The sequence below is a fragment of the Pinus tabuliformis genome, chromosome 6 (assembly GCF_031772625.1).
Source record: "Pinus tabuliformis cultivar Carrire ecotype Pingquan chromosome 6, CPIR1, whole genome shotgun sequence".
NCBI lineage: Eukaryota > Viridiplantae > Streptophyta > Pinopsida > Pinales > Pinaceae > Pinus > Pinus tabuliformis.
This window is the reverse complement of record NC_142292.1, coordinates 1531781907-1531807596: the sequence shown is the minus strand read 5'-3', so window position 1 is coordinate 1531807596 and position 25690 is coordinate 1531781907. Positions and strand designations below refer to the sequence as shown.

At 38.9% G+C, this 25690-nt stretch overlaps 1 pseudogene; it reads right to left on the bottom strand.

Moving 5' to 3' along the window:
- Positions 1-3692: 3692 nt before the first annotated feature.
- LOC149264565 (leucine aminopeptidase 2, chloroplastic pseudogene) lies at positions 3693-4664 on the bottom strand (annotated as a pseudogene).
- Positions 4665-25690: the final 21026 nt, after the last annotated feature.

Sequence of the window (25690 nt, the reverse complement as noted above, 5' to 3'; positions counted from 1 at the left end):
GTGATTTCAATGCTTTGAGATTTGTTTGCATTTGATTTGTAGTTTGCTTGTGTCTGGTGCATGGCCATGCCACTTTGTTTGTGGCGTCGTATTTTTATTGGTTTCCATGGTTTTATTTTTTTTGTTTATTGTTATTTCCTTTTATGTGTTGAGGATCTTGGGAATTGGTTTGGGGAAGGAGGAAGTCAATGGAGATCAGGGAGAGTTGAATGAAACCCAACAGGTAATGTAAGACCCAGATGCTCGGTGCATGTATAAGGGCAACTGAAAGAAAGAATATAACAGTTAATTGGATTGGTTGGGTCCATTGGTGTAAATGGATGGTGGAAGGACAATCATGAGAAAGGTAAAATTAAATGGATTTGAGGCGTTATATGCCTTGGCTAAGTTGGGAACTATTGTTATCAATGTTGTGCATGTTGTGCACAGATAAGGGGAGTTCTCTTAACCTTGGCCTTATGATACCTGGTAACTATGTTGTGATCATGGTTATGTTGATGTCTATATATTTATACATGTATGTATGTATGTCATTTTCTGACAGGGTCGTCAGAGATCATGGTTGTTTTATGCTAATGATTATATGCATGCATGTATATATATGTATGTATGTCGTTGTCTGATAGGGTCTTCAAGGATCATTGTTGTGGAGTAATGATTGTTTATGCATGTGAATGCCATGAAGAGGTTCATGGTTTATAAGGAATCGAGTGGGAAGAGTAGCCCTAACAAATCTATGAGGTCAGTATCATATGGATATGAGTTTATATTGTGTGATTATACCATGTCTATTTTTATGTTATGGACATGTAATGCTGAGGGATACATCAGCTGAATGAAATCAGTGTGATCTGCGACATGTTGAGACAAACATGGATAGTGGAAAGATACTGTTATCACAAAATCATGCACTGAAGGCTGCCAATCAGCAAGATTCTGTGTAACTATTTCAAACCAGGCTTTGGACTAAGGCTTAGCCTCCTTAGTCTGAGAGGGCTCTCTCACAGATTATGAATATTGACTAATGATAAGAAAAGATGGCTAACTCTTATAAGACACATGAAAATAAGCTGGCTGGACAACATTGAATTGATTCCCATTGGGCTTATGGAGTCTCTCATATCTCAGCAAATAAAAACACTATCTTTTCATAGAAATCAGGGCACTTTACATCTATATGTTCATACATAACTTTGAAACCACAGTTTGCCAAGGCATACAGGAAGTCAGAGCATGATTCATGAGTTCTGAGTGATTATGCATTAACAAAACTGTAAAAGAACCTTAAAGAAAGAATACCATCACACATTTGAACAAGAAGATCTATTGTGAATCCTGAGAAGAAAACACAGTCATTTGCATTACTGAAATTTGTTTATACATAAACCAAAACAGTCTTCTCCAAAACATCCAACCCTTTGTCTATCTCTGTTTCAGCTATTTATAAAGTGCTTATTCTATCTCATTCGAGCTTCCTCCTCCAGCATGAGGGGAGCTCGATGACTGCCTATGATGACACCTACTAACTTTTAACTAACTAATAATTACAGCTAATTACTAATTGACAGCGCTGGAATCATAAAACAATTAAAATTCTAATTCCACTAAATCTTCTAGACTTCTAAATTAAATAGGACTTAAACTCCATAACAGCCTTGATCTTCAATCCTTTTCGTTCTCTGACATCTGGAGTTTGGCTGAGAAAGCTGTGATGAACCTTTAATGCTCCATGTTTGTCTTCAATGACCCATCTTTTCTGTTACCCTGAAACATAGGCCCCTGTTTGTCGGTCTTTGATGTGCTGCTCCATTTTGGTCGTTCAACACTATAAGGCAAATAACTGATATCCAGTTGTTAATTCTTCATGAGGGATATGCACCTTGGTCTTAGCAAAACTGTCCTTCCAATAATATCCTCCAACTACGCATAACCCAGCTATGCAAGAATACTTCTAACTTCTTCTGCAACATACAAGAAAAAGTTAATCAAATTTCCAAGTATACCAGGAACCCTGCCCTAAATGCATCCAACGCTTTACTTCGTGAAGATTGATGTTGTAAGCTTGAACACTCAATTATCCTTAAGGCCAGCCTTTCGAAACAGTTCAATAAGGTACATAACCTATGGGTAGAAACAACAGAAGATGTGAAAACAATGGTCTGCTCCCCTTTCAAAAACTGCAACAGTGCCACTAAATACAGTGGCCTCAAGCTTGACTCACAAATCAATGTGTAAATTTTCAGTTGCTCAGGTGCTATTTGCAAATAGTTTCGCTGTCTTTGGACTTCCTCGGTAAGACCTTTAATTACCAAAGAATGTAATTTGATAACTTGAGTAAATGATATATAGATCAGTAGCTGCTCATCAGGCATTCTTTCCACTGCTACTTCAATTATACCTTTGCCAACACCTTGAACAAAACCCTCCATACCAGGAACCCAATCAATGACTTGAGGACGTTGGAGTAACCCTTCTGCATAATGCCAATGTATGATTCGCACCATAAACACCATTTAGCATACAAGGAAGGCTCCTCACTGACAGTAGCTGTTTGGGAAGAGTCAACTCCTTGATGTTGACCAGATACACCCAAGAGCATTTGCGGGATCTCTCTATTGTATAGTGTTGAAACAGTGCCATCATTTTGACAGGATTCATCTAGAATGCATTGGAAATAGTCTATAACATCCTTTGTCCACAACTCCACACGTTTGCCTGCGCCTTGTCTTGGCCTCCTGCAGAAATTCCAATTGACAGAGGACGAACCATAGCAATCCCAAAGTAAGGCACCTACAGACCACGCAAACGAGAAAATCCATCTGCTCTGACTTGGTCAAATTTGACAAGCCAACTATCATCTGTCAACGGTGCCATTTGACCTAGCATTACCAGTCTTGTCCAGATCTTGAGAAATATGAGTTCCAACGCCCAATCTTGATAAAGAAGGAACACAGGACTTTCATTGATGGGTACACGCAAAGGCACTATCACCAATAGCTCAAATAATAGTCCAATGAGAACAGGGATAACAAAGATCCACAAAGACAACAGAATGAAGCTTTTGACAACAATCATGGACCACATTAAAACTTGGTTAACAAGATATTTCAAGTTATGTGACTTTAGATAATCAACAGCATATCCAATTCCAGCTACAACAGCCCAAATAATATAGCATCCAATGTTGAAGGCGTAAAGATCATTGCATTTGATCCCATGTGTAATAGGAAACCGGGGAATGGAAGCAAACAATGCCTGACCGAGAGAAACAGGTACCACCAACTTCATATCCAGCAAGAACAATTGTATCATGCCCTGCACTTTTGTACCTCATAACTGCATCATACACAGATAACTTCTCTCCAGTGGGGATATGTATGGTTTTTGGCCCAACTTCATCATTCAAGAGCTTATTCACCAAGCGGATATTTGCAAATGTTCCTCTAGCCATGATTTCAATAAAATATATCTGTTGAGAGCTGGATCCGTCGATATCACCGTCGGGCATCCTCAATTTAAAGTGCCACGTGTTGCTCAATTTAAAGTGCCGCGTGTTCATTACCCTGTTCTGATGCATGACACCAATCGGCCAAACAATCAAAGTTTCAAACATAGGTCATATACAAATAAAGTAAGACCCTGCAAATGACCACATTATCTGGATTCTGATGATGATAAGGATAAAAGAAGATTTATTTCCATGAGCGATGAACCAAGGTTGAGACAACAAATCCTGTTACACCACGTTTCTTATCACTCCACACTGGTCCAGCCATATCTATATGCAGCCATTGCACATCTTCATCCACAAACTGCTTAAGAAAAAGTGCAGCAGCGATGAAGCCACCTGGACGGCCTCCAGTGTTCACCATATCAGCAATCCCCGATTTCATTGATTCCCAATAGCTTTCCTCAAGTGGCATTCTCCAAAACTTTTCTCCTGTAATTTCTGCAGCTTTGAATATTTCTTCTGCCATTTCATCATTGGGAGTGTACATTCCAACAATTTCATTTCCAAGAGCAATTATGCAGGCTCCAGTGAGAGTTACAAGATCGACCACCTTATGAACGCCTTGTTTACATGCATAAACCAAAACATCTGCCAATGTCAACCTGCCTTCAGCATCCGTGTTATTCACCTCAATTGTCTTCCCGTTTGAAGCTGTAACTATGTCACCAGGCCGCATACGAGTGCCACTAATCATGTTTTCATATGCAGCAACAATGAAATGGACCTCCACCTCGGGAGGCTTAATTTGACCAATAGCCTTTGCTGCACCAAGAACTGTTGCAGAACCTCACATGTCAAACTTCATGAGTTCAATAAGACATCCTGGTCCTGTCTTGATGTTGTAACCTCCACTATCAAATGTCAATCCTTTTCCAACTATGGCAAGTTTAGTCTTAACATCTCCAGTTGGAGGCTTGTAGCAAAGGTGAATGAACTTTGGAGGGTTTGCAGATGCTGCAGCCACTCCTAAATATGATCCCATTTTCAACTCTTCACATTGCTCTACATCCAATATCTTTGCAGTGAGTACATCCAATGTAGCGGGATTATATGAAAAAACCTTGAAGATGAAAAACACAGCAGTATTATTTGTATATTGATGATAAGAACCAGCACTGTGACATGTCGAGCCAGATATTCCCACAGAACCCATAGGAGACAAAGGTGATATGGGTGAGCTATGGTTTCGGACAAATCCCCAGTTTCGTAGCGCGCTACGAAACCACCTAAACATATAGCGCTGCGAAACTGCTAAAAAGGATTCATGTGCTTATTTGCAGACATTTGGCATTGAAATTTTGTCAGTGATAACAGATACTATAAGCAAGGTTTCTTTGTGGAGACAATGTGGTCTGTGGATGTGTGGTACTACTATTATGTATCTGTTGTACATGATTTACCTATGGTGTTGAGTGCATGTTTCATATATAGTGTCGTGTGTCTGTTTCATATGCGATACTAAGTACATATAGTGTTGTGTGCATGTTGCATATATGGTACTGTGTACATATGGTGTTGTGTGCGTGTTGTATGCATGGTGCTATGTACATATGGTGCTTTGTACGTGTTGTATACTGGTGTTATGTACATATGGTGTTGTGTATGTGTTGTATATGCGGTGTTGTGTAAATATGGTGTTGTGTACATATGGTGTCATGGGCATGTGGATATGTGGTGCTATGTACTTATGGTTTTGTGTGAATGTTGTACATGTGGTGTCGTGTGCATGTGGTGTTGTGTACGTGTTTTACATGTGGTGTTGTGCACATGTGGTGTTGTGTACACATTGTCCAGATGGTGCTGTGTACATTGGGTGTTGTGTACACATTATGTAGGTGGTGATCTGTACATGTGGTATTGTGTACACGTGGTGCATGTTGTGTTCTGTATATGTGGTATTGTGTTACAAGTATTGTGTAGTCGTTGTGTCGTGACATTCATATTCATGGTATTGTACGATGTGTATATATATATATATAGATATATATATATATATATATATATATATATATATATATATATATATATATATATATATATATATATATATATATATATATATATATATATATATATATATATTGTGTTGTACACCGGATGTAGGTGTATATGTCATGTTGTACACCAAGTGTAGGTATATATATTGTGTTGTACACCAGGTGTAGGTGTATGTGTTGTGTTGTACACCGGGTGTAGGTGTATGTGTTGTGTTATACACCGGGTGTAGGTGTATGTGTGGTGTTGTACACCGGGTGTAGGTGTATGTGTCGTGTTGTACACTAGGTGTAGGTGTATGTGTTGCATTGTACATTGTGTATGTGTATATGTCGTACAGTGTGATGGTACAAGTAGGTATTGGACTCTCTAGGCCCTTGTTGTTGCCATTGAGGATTGATGCGGTTTAGTCTTGGGATGCCCTTGTTGATTGATATTTAGGGTTGAGGTGGTTTAGTCTTAGCATACCCTTATTGCTATTGAGGGTTGAGACAGTTTAATTGTGGGATTCTGTTGTTGATATTGAGGGTTGAGGTGGTTTAGTCTCAGGATACCCTTGTTGCTATTGACGGTTGAGGTGGTTTAGTGTCGAGATACCCTTATTACTGATATTGAGGGAGGAGGTGGTTTAGTCTCCAGATTCCCTTGTTGCTTAAAGAGAAGGCAGTGGGTACTTGCCAGGTTTGGAAACCAATTTGGTGTGTGTATGAAAAGGATAAAGAACAAAGGCATAAGTAAAGAATCATTGAAAGATAAGTATCAACATTTTATTTCAATTTTTAATTATGGATGTGATCTATGGTTCTAGTTTATGATTGTTACATGTGATTTATGATTATGATTTATGATGGTTGTGTTTTGAGCTAACCTTATGTGATATGTTATACCTGATAATGTGATCAAAGAGCTAGTTCAACTTGTTGTGACAAGAAGTAAACAAAATAAAGGACTTCAGGAACAAGGCCATTATGGGACACTAGTACCCAATAATGTCCATTGATTACCATGAGCATGCTATAACCGGTATGTTGGTTTTGAGGTAGGGATATGCCTTGGTTTTTGGACCTTCCAATGAGAGGAAACCTTGCCAAGGAATGGATCTCCCGGGATAGGGGATGTCAGAGAACTTGGAAGGTGAGTGACTGCACAAAAGGGGGTGACTGGATTACCAGACGGACTGTATATCAAAGAAGGGAAGGCCAGGGGATGGATTTATTTTGGTCATTAGAATTGCCATATGGAATCAGATGCACATTGGGAATGTTGCTCGAAACAATGAGCTGGTAACTGTTCACTGAGAGGACAAGTAGCGCAAGGATTGTAGCGCTAGACATTGGATGCAGGTTTGACTTTGAAAGTGGATTTTGGACTTCCTGGGAAGGAAGTGAATCCTGGTATTACTTTGAGGGTGGAGGTGTGAGCCTATGGAATCCCTTGTTTCAGGTGCAGGCATCGTATCCTTATATTTGTTGGTTGAGAAAATTTGCATATGTATATGTGTATATCATTGTAAATATTGTATCGAGATGTGGTTATAAAGCTCCATAGATAGTATGGTTATTTTTTGGTTGAACCAAATGTGCATGACTATATATGTGGTTGTTACTGTAAATACCATAATGAGATGTGATTATAAAGCTCCATTAAGTAGTATGGTTGTCATGTTGTCATGTTTGTCATGATGGTTTTTCTTTTGAAAGGTTGTTCATTGTAAATACTGCAACGAGCTAAGTTATAAAGTTCCATGGGCAATATGTTTTAGTTTTCAGTGGTTTTGTTGGTTGTAGGTGTCATAGAACACTAATAAAATGTTCCCCTAAGGGGGAGGGGTCTGTAACAACCCTAGGTTAAGAGTTCATGTAATAAAGGAAAAATAAGACCAAGGTCATGGGACTCGTACTCCAAGCTGAATGTTGGGCAAAATAACCTAGTGGATGTTCATTTCGGTTTATTATGGCTAAGGAAATTGGAAAAGGCATTGGAAAAGGATTTGAAAAGGCAAAGAGGCATTAATTGACAATTTATTTATGAAAATAAAGGAAATTAGGAGAAAAGATAGGTGAAAGGTCATATGTTTCATTTGAGGAGGAAATTGAAGGAAAATAAAGGAAAATAAAGAAATTAAAGGCATCAAGAATAAAAAGACATTAGAGCATCAGTTTGTAGCCTTTTTTCAGTTCAATTTTCGGATTAGTCTCAGAGAGGAGAAGAGCACCAAGAGGAGAAGGAAAGCAAGCAAGCGAGGAAAGACAAGGAAAACAAAGGAAGGACAAGGAAAGTAAAGGAAAGCAAGGATCAAGCAAGGAAAATATGGATCAAGCAACTTCAATGCGATTACTTGCAGGTAACAAGTTGCATGTATGATTTCCTAGCTAGTTTTAGCATGCATGGCTTATACATGAGTGTATCTCGTTCCGTTTCTATCAGTGGCATGAATTTTACTGGGTTTTAGCAGTGGTTTTAACCTTGCCTTGCCAATTCCAAATAGCCATGGTGTGATGCGATTCATTCTTGGTTGAGCTTTGGATTTTTGGGTGAGGTGGTCTCAGGAAAATCCCAAGGGTTGGGAGTGTAGATGGTTTTCTACAGGAAGCCCTCAACAGGAGCATGGATACAAGAAAATTCCTCAAGCGATGGTGAAGGAATTCTGAGGCATCCAAGCTCAATTTGGTTTTGTGATCTTGGGGCCGATTTAGGTGAGACTGTGATATGGTGAAGGTGGAGGTGGTTTAACCTTTGGACTCCCTTGGTTTTTTTGGATTGGTTTATCCCATGAGATCCCACATTCATGCTTGGAATATGGCACGCAAGTGATTGGTTGAAAGAAATATTTGGTTCAACCCAATCTATGGTCGGGTGGTACGTGGAAGTCCCTAACCTGGTTGGATTTTTCCTATGTTTAATAAGAGCTAAGTTTCTCTTTCTTGTAATGAGTAAATTTACTTATTATTGTGTGGCTTTAATGGTTATTCTATTATTGTTATTTATCTAGTTATATGTTGGTTATAAGCATGGTTATTTGACAGATCTTAGTCATGGCTCTCTTCATGTTTTTACTTGTAACTGAATGAATAATGAATGCATGACCTAATTGGTGTTATGAAAACTATTGTGAGAAGGCATTGGTCCTTCTTGTTAAATATCAGATAAGTTTCCATATTCTTATATTCAGATATGCATTCATGACCTGTAGGTTGCATGTTTACCATGTGTTTGACAGAATGTCAGTCCCAGTTGGGAGGCGTCAGGTCAAGTTCTGGTTCAATTTTTGGTTTATAAGCTTTGTTTCTATGCCATTCATCATTTTTGGAAGTTTCACTGAGTTCTGGGGAGAGGTATGAGTCGTAGCCCTGAAAAAGTGGCTCGTAATTTGAGGGTGTTGGCATCGAACTGACTTGAAAATTCTACATCCACTGGTAGGCACACCTATGGGAGTGACTGGAGGCTTACAGTCACTTGCATGCCTTGGAAAGGGAGCAGTTGAGGCTCTAGTTCAGTGAAAAAGAGAGTTATCTCAGGGGTTGGACACCTAGAGTAGTTGGATTGCTCCTGTAGGTCATGTAGCACCTGATGGAAGTCAATAAGGTCTTAAGTTTTTGACTCCATTTCCTTAAGGTCATATAGGACATTGAGTCTTATCATAATGACCCTCAACTCATGTTTACCCCGGGAAATCCATTGAAGGCGGTTAAAAATGGGAGGAGTGCGTTACGATAGATGATTTGTTTCTTATAGGTTTAAAGAAGATAATTGTATATTGCAAGGGTGATCTTTCTTCAAAGTTTGAAATAAATGATATGGGGTCGATGCACTACTTTTTGGGGCTAGATGTGTGGCAGAGAGATGGGAAGATCTTCCTTGGAGAGTGTAGCTGCATTTTGGAGATCCTAAAGCGATTCGGGATGCAGTATTGCAAGCCTATGGATATGCCAATGGTGACCAATTGGAAGAAAATTGATGCTTCCAAGTCAGAAGCAGTGGACCCCACTTTTTATAGGAAACTGATTGCCTCTCTTATATATTTAGTGAACACTAGAAAAAATATATGTTTTGTTTTCAATACACAATCAATTTATGGTTGAGCCAAAGCAAGTGCACTGGGTGGAAAAAAAACACATACTCAAGTATTTGCATGGTACTATGGAGTATGGTTCGAGTTATGTCCAACAAGATGGAGTGAATATAGTGGGTGATTTGGATGCTGGCTAGGAAGGAAGTACAACTGAGAGGAAAATTACTTCGGGTTGTTGTTTGAGCTTGGCTTCTGGAGTTGTTTCTTGGTTCAACAACAAACAAAAGTCAATTACACTAAGTTTTTCTAATGCTAAGTACATGGAAACAAGTTTAAAATCATGTGAGGCCATTTAGCTTCATAAGTTACTCATTGGGATGTTTGATTAGGAGTAGGATTCGAGTGTTATACATTGTTATAATAAAAGTAACATCAAGCTCTTTGAAAAATGCAATGTTTCATGACATGTCAAAACATATAGAGATCAAGTATCACTTCATATGGGACTATGTGTAGAAAGGAAAGGTGAATCTACAATATGTACCTACAGATGAGTAGTTTGAATAAATTCTCACGAATTAAGCCTCGATGAAAGGAACTTTCTTATTCTTCTGGGAGTTATTGGGGGTGGTGTAGAACACCTTCCTCACTAATAGCGAGTGTTAAAATTGTAGCTTGAATAGGTTTCTCTACATAGGATTTGTTTCCAAGCATGCATGAAATACCTTAATAATTACTTATTTAATACTTTTCTTTTTTCTAAATTTAAACTTAGGAAAAGTATCATAATTAATTTAAATAGTTATTATTAGATTTGTAACTTAGATTTCTAAATTTTATAACTTTGGAAATATATTTTTCTTTTTTGATCGTATCAAAATAAAGTGATAAGATCAAATTTTGGCCTTTGATCTATTCTTTGAAGACCTTAAGGAGGAAATACGGTTATGAGAAAAAATATAAATTGTTGGAATGAGTGGGTGAAGGACACGATTTGGAGATCACAACAAGTGAGAGAGAAGAGTGTTTATTTGGATGGGAAGAAGGAAGGTCGAGAAACTAAGGAGAAGGGACCTAGTTAGCAGGGAGAGAGGGGCCATGTTCTTATCATCATTTGCTAAAGATAGGGTCCATGCCTAAGTCGAGTTCACATGAGAGAGAGGTTGAGTCTTTAGGGTCAAGTTATTTGCTAGAGGAGAAGCCATGTCCTAGGTTAAGTTTGCTCAACAGAAAGGAGTTGTACGTTTCATAGGTTGAGGTAATTTGTTGGATCATACGTGAGAAGGAGGGGGACCATTTTTTAGGGACAGTCTTGGCTATAAATTATTTGAATTGTTGTTGTAACATTTTCTTGATTTATTCTCTGAAGCCTAATAAAATCCCTCTTTATTGGTTTTTCCCCACATTGGGGTTTTCTAGAGTAAAACTTGTGTGCTTGGATTTCTTATTTTTGTTGTGAATAATTTGTTAGAAGCTTAGCTATGTAATTGTGCATAAATTTCAAATCTTTTTTTTGGGGTTTTGAGTAAAAATAAATTTTTGGGTATAAAAATTTACTGGAAAATTATCATTTGGTTGGGCTTAGAGAAACTAACAAATTATTGTTTCAATTTCCTTTGTAAAGCTAATATGGTTAACGTCACAACATTGTGTATGCAATTGAAAAAGTTTTCAAAAATTTTGTGACCCATTCCATTGAATAAACTAAATAGATCCATTCTCAAGTGAGTCATTCCTAATAAAAATAGTGGTCAATCTATCACATCATGAGATTGAACACAATTTTATTAAGGCTATTGTGTACATATTGAATTTTGTAGTCATTTCAAATAAAGTTTTCATTGATAATATTGTTTGTCATGTAGAAGAAGGCATCAAGCTCTTATCTATAAGCATTTTGGAAGAACCCAAGTAGGATTATCTGCTAATCTTGAGGCATTCAAATCCCACTAAGAGGAATATCAATAAGATAAAACATAATTCTCTTAAGAATCTTAGAGATTGTGACGTGGTTTTCATTCTCAAGGTAGAGAGGTGGTGCAACAACATTTTTTTAACAAATTAGACTATGTGAATACAATTCATGTGAATTTGAATTCCATTGATTATTATAGAAAGTTAGACAAGAATATGTGAATAAGATTACGAAGGATATAGAAAAGGCCATAAAAGGTTATCATTGGATGATAATATTAAAATGAAGTTGAGTTCTAACTTCCCTCTTGTCCCTAGAATTTATGGATTGTCCAAAATTCACAAATATAGTGTCCCTCTAAGACCCATTCTCATTATTATTGGATCCTTAACTTATCCTCCCACTAATTTTTGGGCCAACAAGATAGGACCCTTGGTTATGCATGTTGATTCGTTCATAAAGTTTCTAGCATTTCATAAATAAGATCAAAGGTTTTAAAACTCAATAAAACAATACTCTTCTTATTATTGATCTGGTGTCCCTGTTTACATTGATACTTACTAACAATGGTGTTTCTTTTGAAAGAGAAGATCATTGCAATCCTCCCCACAATGCTATAGTGAAAAATTTACAAACAATAATTGAATAAACCAATCACTGATGCCTACAATTAATTCCATATTTTCTCAAAAGCAATTTCATAAATTATTTATCTCATAATCAAATTTGTGTGATATTGGAGATTGGCATTCTTGTCAATTGGTCAAGGAAACCATAATATATAAGACAACAATAGATGCACCATTGTTAGAGGGAAAAATATAAGACAATTTGTCTGATTTGGATTGGATAATTATATTGTTTGTCATCCATATTGATGCTTTAAAAGTTGAAAAAGTGGAGGAAATATATCATAGGACCATTTTTAATAACGAGGCACAATTTGGAAAATTAGGGTCTGAAAACTTCTAGGAGAAGTTTGAGGCATCAAATGACATTTTTTGGAGGTAAAACTTTGATGCTTAAGCATCATGTTTTTTTGTGTTATTTTACACACAAAGACCTTTCCAACAGTGCAAGAATCACCTCAATTGAAGTTTGTATACAAAATTTAATATGTTGCTTGGAAGTTGACCTTCCTATTTTTACCACTATAATTCAAGGGAATGACACATCGACCCCCATTATTCATGGAAAAGTAGATATCCATGTGATCATGATGACAAAGACTATGTTGAGAAATCACTAGGGTGACAATTAGGATTGATTTCTCTTTCTTTGATAATTTTTGTGATTATATGTTTCCTTTTTATTACTTTTATTATGTTTTGATCATCAAACAGTTACAAAAACCATAAAATATGAAGACTACAAAAAGAAAATGAAAACAAGATGTAGGCTCCAAGCCAAGGAAAAACCCCTCCAAGGGGAAAACCGAGAAAATATTCTCTCCTTATAGAATCAGATCAAAGTGAGAATTTGAAGACCCAAACACCAAGACCAAGACCTCCCACAAGATCCAGGTCATCCCTCCTTTAAATATTCTCCAATAATTCAAAGTCAACTTTAGTCAATGGTATTCAACTCCTTCAAAATTTGGTCAAACTGTAGATTTTCGATCCCTGCAATAGAATTTTAGTCCTTGTAACTAAAAAAATTCATACATGTGAGAGAATTAGGGAAAATTTCTTCTTCTTTTTATCTTCACTCTCTCTCCTTTGAATTTTTCTCTTATTCTTGAAATTTTTGTTGATTTTCTCTTTGTTCTTGGCAAAAAAATTGAACTTGCTTGATCTGCTCCTAATGAGGTCGAACTATATTCTATTTATACACATCTAGGTAGTCGAATGGGTCACTTTCATGGCCGACTTGGTCTTGTGGGGAAAATTTGACATTTTGACACAAATAAAAATATGTTTCCACTTTATTTTCAAATTCCAAATGGCACTTGACTCTAGTAAAATACTTTGACTCAAGACACATATTATTTTGACTTATTAATCCCTAGAAGCACACAAAACATTCTTGACCTAATTAACAAATTAACTTGAGCATGAAAACCATGCTTGAGAAATAAATTTATTTTTCTTTCTTTTTACTTTTACATCAAATATATAATTACATAAGTACAATGACAATTATTAATACCAAACCTAGTTACAATTTTCAACACCCCCTCTTAACTAGGGAGGTATTCATAATTACACAACAAACTACAAGGAAAATCTCAAATTGAAATATTCTCATAAGAAGATTTGGATCGATAAGCCATCTTAAGCATCGTGGCCAATATTGTCAACATATCAATATAACAAGGCCTTGACTAATAATCTCTATCTCTCCACTAGATTAGAGCACAATGTTGGGGAGGCATGACTATAGACCCATCATTGCCTCTCAAGGCACATACCCCATTCAGATGTTCACTAGGTATGTCCTTAGGACTATTCTTATCTTGGATTTTCAACCCTCAAAGAATATCGGTCCTCTTTGACCACTATTATCTTGGAGACCCTGCGTAATCCTCAAAGAGTGTTCATCCCAGATGCTTATCTAATCCTCTGTTTTCCCTACCAGTTTCTTCACTAAGAATTATGGTTGTTAGCCTTGGTCTAGTGTATGACACATGGAGAATATGGTGACCTTCAATACTTCCTTTCAATTGGGAAGATAATACTTTCTCCCTCTTAACTAGGGAAACTTCAACCATAAGCTTTATTTTGCCTCGTCTATCAACTGCATGTTTTATTGTAGAGATCTTTAAGTAGTAGCTATAGAGCTCCTTCTTCTCACAAATTTATATCACTCCTGAGCTTCGACCTTCCTAGTTTTTGTAGAGCCAAATTTCTTCATAATCTATCTTTGTGGCATGGTTCTCTTTATCTTACTTGAAATTTTCTATCAATGATAATTTGTAGTATCTTTGTCATCATAAGTATCTTGTTAAACCATTCAATGTAGATTTTCATTGTATATCTTTCTATTCAGCTAAGAAAGTGAACTTCTTTTAGCTCAATATGACCAACCAACTATCTTATATCTACTACCTTCTTTGCCTTAGGACATGTTTTTTCCACATATTATTATTTTTCATTACCAATTTTGTCTAATATATATGCACTTTGAATTGAGTTAGATCAAATAGTTGTATAATTTTTCTTTTCCCATACTTCTGCAATTTTTTCTTCCAGGTAGCGTAATCATATCTTCAAACAAAATCATCAATATTAGAGTTACCAAATCACCATGGCCTTCTTGTCAAGATATCAAATTCTACTTCTTTCTCCCTCTGGGGTCAGCATAATTTGTCTTCAAATAGTACTAGGGTTCTTTTTCATGTTGCTTATTAGTTAATTTTTTCTTTGAATGCTTCAATATTGTATCCAATGAAAATCTTCATAGATCCCTCTGAAACTGTCATTCTTATGTTAAGTTCTAAAAGAGACTATATCATTGTTTGATCAATACCATGCTCATAGTTCCAAGTGTATTTATGCATCCATCTCTTCTTACAAAAACTTTTATTGAATACATGAATCTACCATCTAATGAAGAGCTTCTATTTAAAGACATGCATACCGCTTCCTTTCAAATATTTGTATAGATGACTATTTTCTGAATGAGCTTTTTCTATATCTTTCCTTGAAGATGATGTTTATGATGAGACTCCTTTATTAAGATGAGAAGTGCCTCAATTGTACCTTTATGTTGCAATTGACTCTCTTCAAACTTCCATGATGCTTTCATTCTTCTAGGTGGAATGTAATTTTTCCATGTCACAATAGTTCTTTCATATGATGAAGAATATTTTTCTAAAAATGGATCTTGATAATCCCTTCCTGCTAAATTATTTCTTCTATAACATGATTCCAAGTAGTAGTTTCATGAACTGTGATGTGCATATATTATAAAGTAGCTAAATGGTCCAAATCCATCTATCCTTATTCCACTAGAATACTGCTTCCAGTAATTGACTATGTAGAGTCTAATCCTTCCAATATTGCATGCTTATTTTCATGATGCCATAATTCTTCTGCAAAAGTAACTAATACAAGATATTTTAAATGCCATCTTCTAATAAGAAGAAAACATATTGTTAATGAACCTGGTAGAGTGGAGATATTTAGTAGTAGAGATATTTGGGCTCTTCATTCTTCGGCTTCTTTTTTGGTTCTTCATTTTCTTCGGTGATGTGGGCTTCACTTATTTCTTTACTCTTTTTTTCTTCTTATTTCAAGGATCCTTAGGAAAATCTCTTTTAAAGTGTCCATATTCATTGCATCCAAAGCATTGTACTTTGGATATATCTTGTATTTCACGCAGTTGATTGTTGTTACTTCTATTATGTATTTGACAAGGTTCAAATTATCCAGACTTATGCAGGAATGCAATAAAATACATATATACACATAAACACAGAGATGCAATAGAAATAAAACTTCATTTCATTAATATCAAAGAACTGAAATATGCTTACATACAAAAATGGAAATAAACTAGCTCCGGCGATGGTAGCTTATCTTTGAGAAGAGATATGGCCACTTCAATGGGCCATAGTGGATGGAATCCCAACCCCACTTGAAAGGGGCTATGACTAGTTGAGCTATGGAGATATCTGTTGTAGTTGTGTTGGACATAGGGAAGGATTTCATCCCATGTGTGTGAATGCTTCAAGTTGTACATACGTAGAATGTGTACGATCATCCTGTTGGCGACCTCTGTTTGGCCATCAGTTTGGGGGTGGAAAGATGTGGACTTAGTGAGCTTGGTATCGAACATTGACTAGAGACTTGACCAAAATTTACTTAGGAACCTGTTGTCCTAATTTGAGATAATGGACTGTCGGATCCCAAAATGTACCCACACTCGTTAAAATAGGAGCTTAGTAGTGACTTCTACTGTGATACTCTTCTTGCAAGCCACCAGAAGGGCCATCTTAGAGAATCTGTTGACGACCACGAAAACACATTCATTTCCATGCTTAGTAGAAGGAAGGAACGACATGTAATCCATGAAGATGGTTCCCAAGGTCGGCTAGTAGTAGGTAAAGGAGTATATAGTCCAGTGATCCGACTGTAGTGCACCTCACAAATCATCTTGGCACACTCACATGAAGGAACAAAAATGTGTCCAAGGTGGCATAACAGTGCATCTTGGAGGTGAAATTTTGGAACTTGCTTACCTTGCAGGAGCGCTTCGCATGTGTTGTTGAATTCTGGATTACTCTTGTAAATATGTAACCACCCCACATTATCATTCCCATAAGAGTTGAGCATAGTGGTCAACATGATGACCAGTGGTCGGCTGAGGCAATCTGCAACATTGTTGGTGTTTCCCTTCTTGTACTTAATGTCAAATGAAATTATTGCAAGTATGTGGACCATTTCTGATGATAATCATTCTGAAACTTCCTTTGTGTTTTTATGAATTGCAGGGGTCGGTGGTCTGTGACCGTTTCCTTCTCCAAAATGTAATACTTCCATTTTCAGCAAGCTTGCACAATGGAATACATCTCTTTTTCATAGGTGGGATACTTCTGGACTGTGTTTAAAAGTGTCTCACAATGATATGCCACTAGATGCCCCTGCTGAGTAAGAACTGCACTAATATCATAGTCGGAGGCATATGTCTCGATATCAAATGGTTGTTGTGGGTCTGGTAATGTGAGCATTGGTGCAGAGAAGAGGCGATGCTTCAACTTGGAAAATTATTTCTATTGGGATTCATACCAAAAGAAGTTTTCTTTCGCTCCTCCCTTGGTGACTCTAGTGAAAGGCCAAGTTATATGAGAGAACCCCAACATGAACCTGCAGTAGAAGTTGGAAAAACCCATAAATTTGTGGAGTTATGTTAGAGTGGTTGGGGATGGATAAGCCCAAATGACTTGTGTCTTGACTGGGTCCACATGGACACCCCACTCATCAATGATGTACCATAGATATTGAAACTGGGTCATACCAAAAGTGCATTTCTCCAAATTGGCACACAACTTGTGTTACCACAGGGTTTGGAGGACCTATCGAATATGGTGGAGGTGTTATTCCCAACTCTGGTTGAAGATCAGAATGTCATCCAAATACACCACCATGAATGAGTTGGTGAAGGGTCGCAAGATGTTGTCCATCAACTTCATGAAGGTTTTGGGGGCATTCGTCAACCCAAAAGGCATGAAAAACCATTCGAAAAGGCCCTCCTTGGATTTGAAGGCAGTCTTCCACACATCGTAGGGTTTGATCGGTACCTGGTGATAACCAGACTTCAAGTCAATCTTGTTGAAATATTTGGCCCCCTTGAGTTGGTCTAGAAGGTCATCAATTTGTGGGATTGGATACCTATTTTGGATAGTGATCTTGTTCAAAACCCTATAGTCAATACAGAGTCTCCAAGTCTCATCCTTCTTCTATACCAACACGATCAGGTTCTCACAAGGTGATGAACTTGGCCCGATGTACCCTTTCTGAAACAACTCCTGAATTTTCCTCTTGATTTCATCGTTCTCCAGAATAGAGTGTCGATAAGTCGGTCCAATGGGTAGCGACGCTCCTAGGGTCAGATTAATGGAGTGCCTGACCTGACAGTGTAGAGGTACCCCTATGGGTGAGGTGAAGATGTCCCTATACTCCTATACAACCTTGTCCATATGTTTTTCCATGAGAAGGAGCCGTATCTAGAGGTCGTGACCACAATCTTCTTCTTGTCTTGACAGTGAATTATAAGGAAAAAAACTCCCGGTCTCGGAAATGATCTTACATCATTGCTTCGTAGTGATCAAAGAAATGGCGGTAGGTGGTGCTACCTCCGGTATCCTGTACAAATTATTTCCCAAATTAATAATAAAAGTGTGAGGCCTAGACTCATACACAACATGTCTCTTCCCCAAGTATGGTTGGCCTAATAAAACATCAGAAACTTGATGAGGAGCATTATCGCACAATACCTCATCTATGAAGGGATTGATATTGTAGGGAAGGTGACATTGTTGGCTAATGACGAGATCTCGCCCTTGATGAAGCCACTCAATGGTGTATGGTTGTGGGTGTTGCATGGTCAGTAGGCCCAACTGCTTCACGACCTCTCGTGAAATGAGGTTTTTTTGGCTCCCATTGTCGACAATGAACTACAACAGTGAACCCTTCACCCAAATCCGTGAGTGGAAGAGTCGCTCCCACTCCTCTGTATCTTTAGGCTCATCCTTATGTATCTTTGTGGTGGCAATGGTGGCACTAGGCTCCGCATCAATAATCTGCTTCCCTTTGTCATTCCCCTTGTTGGTGTTTTACTTAGAGTTAGAACATGCGTCTATTTTGGACGCCTTTAGCTCGATCACCAGTGACTGCTTGGCTCAACACTCACTTGTGTTGTGAGTGGGGTTGTTATGGAAATCACACCATTTCCCTATGTCCTTATTTGTCTTCATGGTGTTGTTCTTTGCTTGCAGCTTCGACGAGTTGTACTAGATTTCCCCACCCTCGCTTTGTCCTTTGTTCTATGGTTTGGGGGTACCTTTCCCTTCATTCAGATTCACAGATCCAAAGTCTCGCTTTTTCTATTTATTTTTTTTCTCAATCTTGATAGTGTATTGAAAGGCGGTGCCAAGCAAGGAGTTTTCCAGGAACTCCATCTTGTCTTGGATTTACTTCTGCAGATAGCCACGGTACTTGAGTACCAAATGCTGCCTAGAATCCTTGATACCTAGCTTCCTGCGAAGGGTATGGAAAACATTTCTGAACTACAACACATCTTGGTCCCTTCCCTGCCGCAACGTGATCCACTTTATGTATTTATATTCATATCTCTTGACAGAGTAATATTGTTCCTTAATGGCATCTAGAAAATAATTCCAAGTGGGTGCAGCTAAAAATAGTGAGGATTCACTCTCATCCTTTTGTTCACAGTACATTTCACACCAGTCCTTGAAATTTGGGGCAGCTTTGAGGAGTGCAAAAGTAATATTTTCTCAATTGGAAAAGTCATGAACTGAAAAATATCATTCCAATAGATTTAACCATCTATCTATGACGTCTGCATCTATCTATCCTTCAAATATGGGAATCTCAAAGTTAACTTGTACCTTAAAAGGAGTGCCACCTCCAGAGTGGCTGCTGGATGAATATGTGTTGCATGTGGGCATTCGCCAAAGGATTTGGGAAAATTTATCCATCATCGCATTCTTTTGTCACCGAGGGCTTACTTGAGAAATATTTTGAAATGATCTCGTTCCCCCTTGTCTTTCTTTTCTTTCGCCATGGGAGGTCGTCAGAGTTTGCAAGGCTAGTCTTACAAAGGTTTGACCAGTTTGAGCCCTAACTTCTTATACCTTGACCTCGTTGGGGACATGCAAAGAAAAACAAAGAAAGAGCAGACCTATGTGATACCATTAATCCGAACTCATGCAAGGACGCAAAAAAATACAAATATACACATAAACACAGAGATGCATTAGAAATAAAACTTCATTTCATTAATATCAAAGAACTGAAATATGCTTACATACAAAAATGGAAATAAACTAGCTCAAGTGATGGTAGCTTATCTCTGAGAGGAGATGTTGTGGCCACTGATGAGCACCAGTATTGCAGCAATAATGCTGCAACTCCTGGAGCTACCAACTTTACTTTATCAACCCCGGGTTTGTACAAACTTGGAGGTGACAGTGTTGTATACACAAGTAAAGTGATGGTTCTGTCTTTTGCCACTGTTCAGCTGACAAGATACCACTAGGGTTTTCAAACCCGACTTCTATGGATTCAAAAGAAGCTTGATTGCTGATGAAAGAAAGATGAATCTACTCTAGGAGAAAGCTTGTCTATTGTAATAAGGAAAATGACTTAAATTTTATGCTAAAAACATACCATTCTCTAACTAACTGCTGAGAAACTATGCTTTACAAGAATGCCAAACTAACATGTATGAAATTCTATTGTCTAAATCATGGAAGTTCAAAACATCAAACATCACTACTGTGCATGTAAAGGACTGAAAAAAATCTGTTTTGTCTTTTTATTCTTTTTATGGAAAATCAAGTGTGAAAGCTAATCTCTTTTGGTGATGTGGCAGGTGGCTTGGTGATGCTGGTGGATGGTTGGGAGGTTTAGGAGATGGTTGGAAGGTTTGGGAGACCCTTGGGTGACCTAGTGTGGCTTCCTAGAGGTTTTCCCTCAATTCGGCCTCAAAACAGGCCACTACAGAAAAACCTACAAGATGTACTAGAAACCTACAGGATTCCCTGTATTTCTACAGGATACAGCTGAGAGAAAAATGATGGTTGTTGCTGCTACTCTGGAGCTTCTTCTGTCCTTAAATCCTCATGCTAGAAGCTTTATGAAACTCATGATTTTTATTCTGTGGGATAGGCTGCTACAGGATTTCCTACAGGATGTCCTGTAGCTGCTTCTCCCTCAGAATTTTTAATCATTTCCACTACTGGGACTTGAGGATGATGACATGGATAGAGAGGAGGTCTAGGAGTGTGAATAATGAGAAATACATTCAGGTGTTTCCCCCCTCTGCTCTCTGTTTCATCTTTTCTCTGTGTTTTCTCTTGAACACTGTGAATTTTTTGAAAACTAATTTTTTTTATGATGGATGCAGGGGTGATCATGGTGGAGAGAGGTATGGTAATGAAGTTGTGATGTATGGTTTTTTATTTTTTTGACATGTGAATTTCATTTCCTTGCCCTAAGGTTACTCACTTTAGGATTCTAAAACCACTGTAATTCCTACAAGATCATCCTGTAGGTTTTGAGGGGATCTTGTAGGCTTATAGGGAATCCTATAGAAAACACAGTACCCTTGCAAATTGAGGCAAATGAGTGAAAGAAATGAAAGGAATGGTGGAATGATGAAGGAAAATTGATGTGGAAATAAAAATATGAGTGGAATAGGTGCCTTTTTATTCCCCTTTTCTCTCTGATCGTCCTCCCGCTGACCTGCAAACAAATTTTCATGAATTTTCTTTTCTCTTTATATATATATATATATATATTAAAACAACTATTCTGCCTCCAATAGGTTTTCATCCTAACTTCTTGCCCTCGGTGCCTCAAGTGAGGTTTTCACCTAGAGAATTTTTATTTCTCTTTTTTCTTTTTTCTTTTGACACCATTGGGTCGCCCCAAGAGGTTTTCAGCCCAATAGTGGGACTCAGGTGCCTCATGGAGGTTTTCACCTGAGTCTCCTTATTTTTCTTTTTTCTTTTCTCAGTGACTTGATGAGGCAGGAGCTGAGACTTGCTCCACCACCATCATTGTTTTATTGATACCATCAATGAACTCTTGCTTTGACAATGGCCTCTTGTAAACTTTTAGTCTGTGCCCATTAACAAGTAAAGGAATGGCCTATGCATCTATGGTTCTAATTTGCACTGAACCATTATCATGACATCTCTTTATAACATAAGGCCCTAACCATCTTGTCCTTAACTTTCCCTTAAAGTCTTTATATCTAGAATCATATAACAAGGCCCAATCACCTTCTTGAAATTGCTTATCTTTGATGTTCTTATCATGCCAGATCTTCCTCTGAATTTGAGTTACCTCTGTGTGTAGGAGGGCCTGCATTCTGAACTCATCTAAACCATTCAACTGGAGCAATCTCTCTTTTTGTGCATTGCTGAGATCTAGATCTAGTTGGGCTGCCATCCTCAATGTATTATACTCAAATTCAATGGACAACAGGGCCTTTTTCCCATAGACCAGCTCATAGGGTGTGAATCTAGTGGTGGTCTTCCAAGTGGTATTATAGGCCCAGGTGGCTTCAACTAGTCTATCTGCCCAATCTTTCCTGCTGCTGCTAACCACTTTGGTCAGGATGCCCTCCAGCGCTCTGTTGGTCACCTCCACTTGCCCATTAGCTTGTGGGTGATAGGGAGTGGAGGTTCTATGCTTGATCTTATGCTGGCTTAACAAGTATTCAATCATGTTGAAGGTGAACTGGCTACCTTGATTTGTGCAGCACCTTACCTAAGTTGGACATAGCCTCCTGGAAATCACCTCCATAAGGTGTAAAATCATCCATATAAATTTCTATCGCATCATGGACTAACTCGGAAAAGATGCTCAGGACTGCTCTCTGAAAAGTGGCAGGAGCATTGCATAGGCCAAAAGGAAGGACCCTATAGGCGAAAGTGCCCCAAGGACAAGTGAAGGTGGTTTTATCCTGGTCTTCCGGGCTGATATGGATTTGATTGTACCCTTTGAATCCATCTAGGAAAGAGAAAAAAAGTTTCCCTTCCAGGCCATCTAGCACTTGGTCGATGAAAGGTAGAGGGAGATGTTTCTTCTTTGTGGCTTTGTTTAACTCCCTGTAATCGACACAAATCCTCCACTTACCATTTTTCTTTGGAACCAACACCAAAGGAGAGACCTAGTCACTATCTGAGATAGGGTAAATGAATCCTACATCTAGCATATTTTGTAGTTCTTCTTTGACTATGTCTTTAAGAGATGGATTCATCCTCCTTTGGGGTTGTTGGACTGGCTTGCAACCTTCCTTGATATAAATATGGTGAGTACACACCGAGGGGTGCACTCCCTTCATTTCTTTGTAACTCCAAGAAAAGGCATCCAGATGTTCCTTTAGCATGTTGCACAACTTTTCTTCTTGGAGAACAGAAAGAGATGGATTGATTTTCAAAGTTCTCTCGGGGCCAAATTCTATGGTTTTGACATGGATAGGGTTGGAATCAGCTAAGCATAGATCAATTTGATGGTTTTTTTGGGTTTCCTTTACTACCTCTTCTAAGGACAATGTACTGGGAGTTGGACTTTGGAGTATGTGTTCGATCAAATCATCTTCATCCTACTATCCCCCTCCCATGGTCATTTCTAAAGTATATAGTTGGGCAGAATAAACTTCATCTTCCTCCTCCTCTTCCAACCACAAAGGTAAGTCATGTTCTAGAGATGGCTGAGCAGGAGGGTATAGGACTAACTTCTTGGACATATGCCCATTCTTGATGGTCATATTTCCAGCTCTGTAGCTAATGTAAGCATCGACAGTGGCTAACCAGGGCCTCCCAAGGATGAGAGGGTACCCAGTAAGCTTAGCCTTAGGCTGGAGAACTAGGAAATATGCATGGTATTCTCAAGAATCAATGGAGACCATCAAATCCTCCACAATCCCCTCAGGGGTCACTGTGGAGCGGTCTGCAAGTTGCAAAACTGTTGTGGTCTTCCTCAATGAACCTTGGAGGTTGAGCTTGAGCATGGTGTCCTTGGTCATCACATTAATGGCAGCCCCAAGATCGATCAAAGTGTGTGGGACAATGGTGCCATTGATGTGCACATCTACTACAAGGCTTCCAGGGTCCAAATACTTTGGATAGATTACCTGCCCCAACATTAAGTCGGACAGCTGTCCAATGACATTAATGGTAGGGGCATCTCTTCTTCGCCTCCCTGGATGCTTGAAGCACTTCTCCTTAATCAACTTGTTGTAAATAGGTACATCTTTAATAGCTTGGAGAAGTGGAATTTTGACACATAGGTTTTTCAATTCTCCCAGAAGTTTAGTCTCTTCTGGGGTAGGCTGGAGTGGTTGGGTTAATCTCTCAAGAAAGGGTGGTGGATTTACTTTAAGCATGCTTTCCTCTCTTTCTTCCTCAACCTTCCTAGGTGGAGGTAGAGGTTGGTTGTCCAGAAGTACTCTCCCATATCTTAGGTTGATTTCCTGAATCTCCACAACATAAGCTGGATAGGATGTCTCTCCACTATATATTTGTTGTGCTTGTCTATTGTTCAGGTTCAGATTTGGCTGGGAAGGCATCTGGGGTTGTTTGGGTGGAGCAGAGTGTAAAAGTTGTGGTTGGGCAGGTGGTGAAGGAAATAAAGCTGTAACATCGTTGTATGGGGCCCTCCACCCTTGGGGAGGTGCATTCCACTGAGGTTGTGTCGGAGCATATGGTTGAAATGACTGGCTGGATGGCTGGGAATGATATTGGGGTGTAAAGGACCAAGGAGGAGGTGTAGACCAGGAAGGATGAGAAGGGGGGCCCCAAGAAGGTATGGATGTGGTTTGGTTGGGGTTGTAATATGCATGGGATGACCCTTGCATGCCCTGATTGTATGGCCTAGGCCCATGAGGTCTCCTTTGGTTTATGTAGTAGAGCTGCTCAATGACCCCTTCAACTCCTTGATACACAACTTTTAGTCTAGGTAGAGAAGGGCACTTGTCTGTGGAATGGTTTTCTTCACAGACTGAGAAGATTTCAATAGAATTCAATGGACATTCGTTCCTAGGGTGCCTCTTGGTGCATCTAGGACAAAAAATGGCCAAGGTTCTCTCTATTTCCTCCTGATTTATATTAATGTGCATGATCCAAATCGGAACCATAAACGACTGTCATAGAACCATGACTATATCGGGACGAAACAAATCCTTGAAGAATCCAAAACAACAATCGAAAACACCCTGAACCAATGGCCATGGCAGCCGGAGCGGAACGACGAGGACCTCGGTCAAAGCACGCTGACTGAGGCCCATGGAGACTGCGTAGGACGTCAATGTAGCCCCTGGGAGCCCTGGATTGGGAAAAGGAGTTGATTTTCGATGCACGCTAACACACATCGTTGGGCAAACAGGGCTGAAATGGTAGAGCCTTAAGCACTCGGTCACGTTGGAGCCAGAGGACCGTGGGCAGAGAAACGAAAAGCGCCATCGTACGAAGGTGGGACCCATAACCTGGAAACCGGCGGTTTGATCGGGGCACCCTTGAACGTAAGCGGTTTTGGAGAAAGCGGAGCAATCACACTCAGCGATCGACGCGTGGCAGCGGAGGTGAGAGAAAACCTGCCGTGCTCGCGCGTTATCGGTCGAGCAAGTCAACCGCGCTCGACATGCATATGACGTTGGATCTGGAGGAGCCTAGATTGGATGGCTGAGACTGCGTCCGATAAACAGAGCAGAATTGAAAGGGAATTAAGCTGCGATTAAAGGGGATTTGGAATCCATTGACCGCCACGATGGAGAAAGAAACGAATCGAAGAACAGGCTGGCGTTGTTTTGATGGGGACACGTGGCTACTTCCTGAGCATTTACGCTGACGCCGAACAGGGAATTCCAAGCACACAGGCGGGAGGAGAATTGACGCAGGAAGGAGAGGAACCGAACAGGCATGGAGATCGAATGGCTAAAGCCATGAACATAGACAGTTGAACAGAGACCAAGAGATTGAGAGCGAAGAGTCCAAGCGACCAAGAGAGACAGTGAACAGTGAACCCTGAGAGGAGGACTGAACACAGAGAGCAATAAAGTCAAG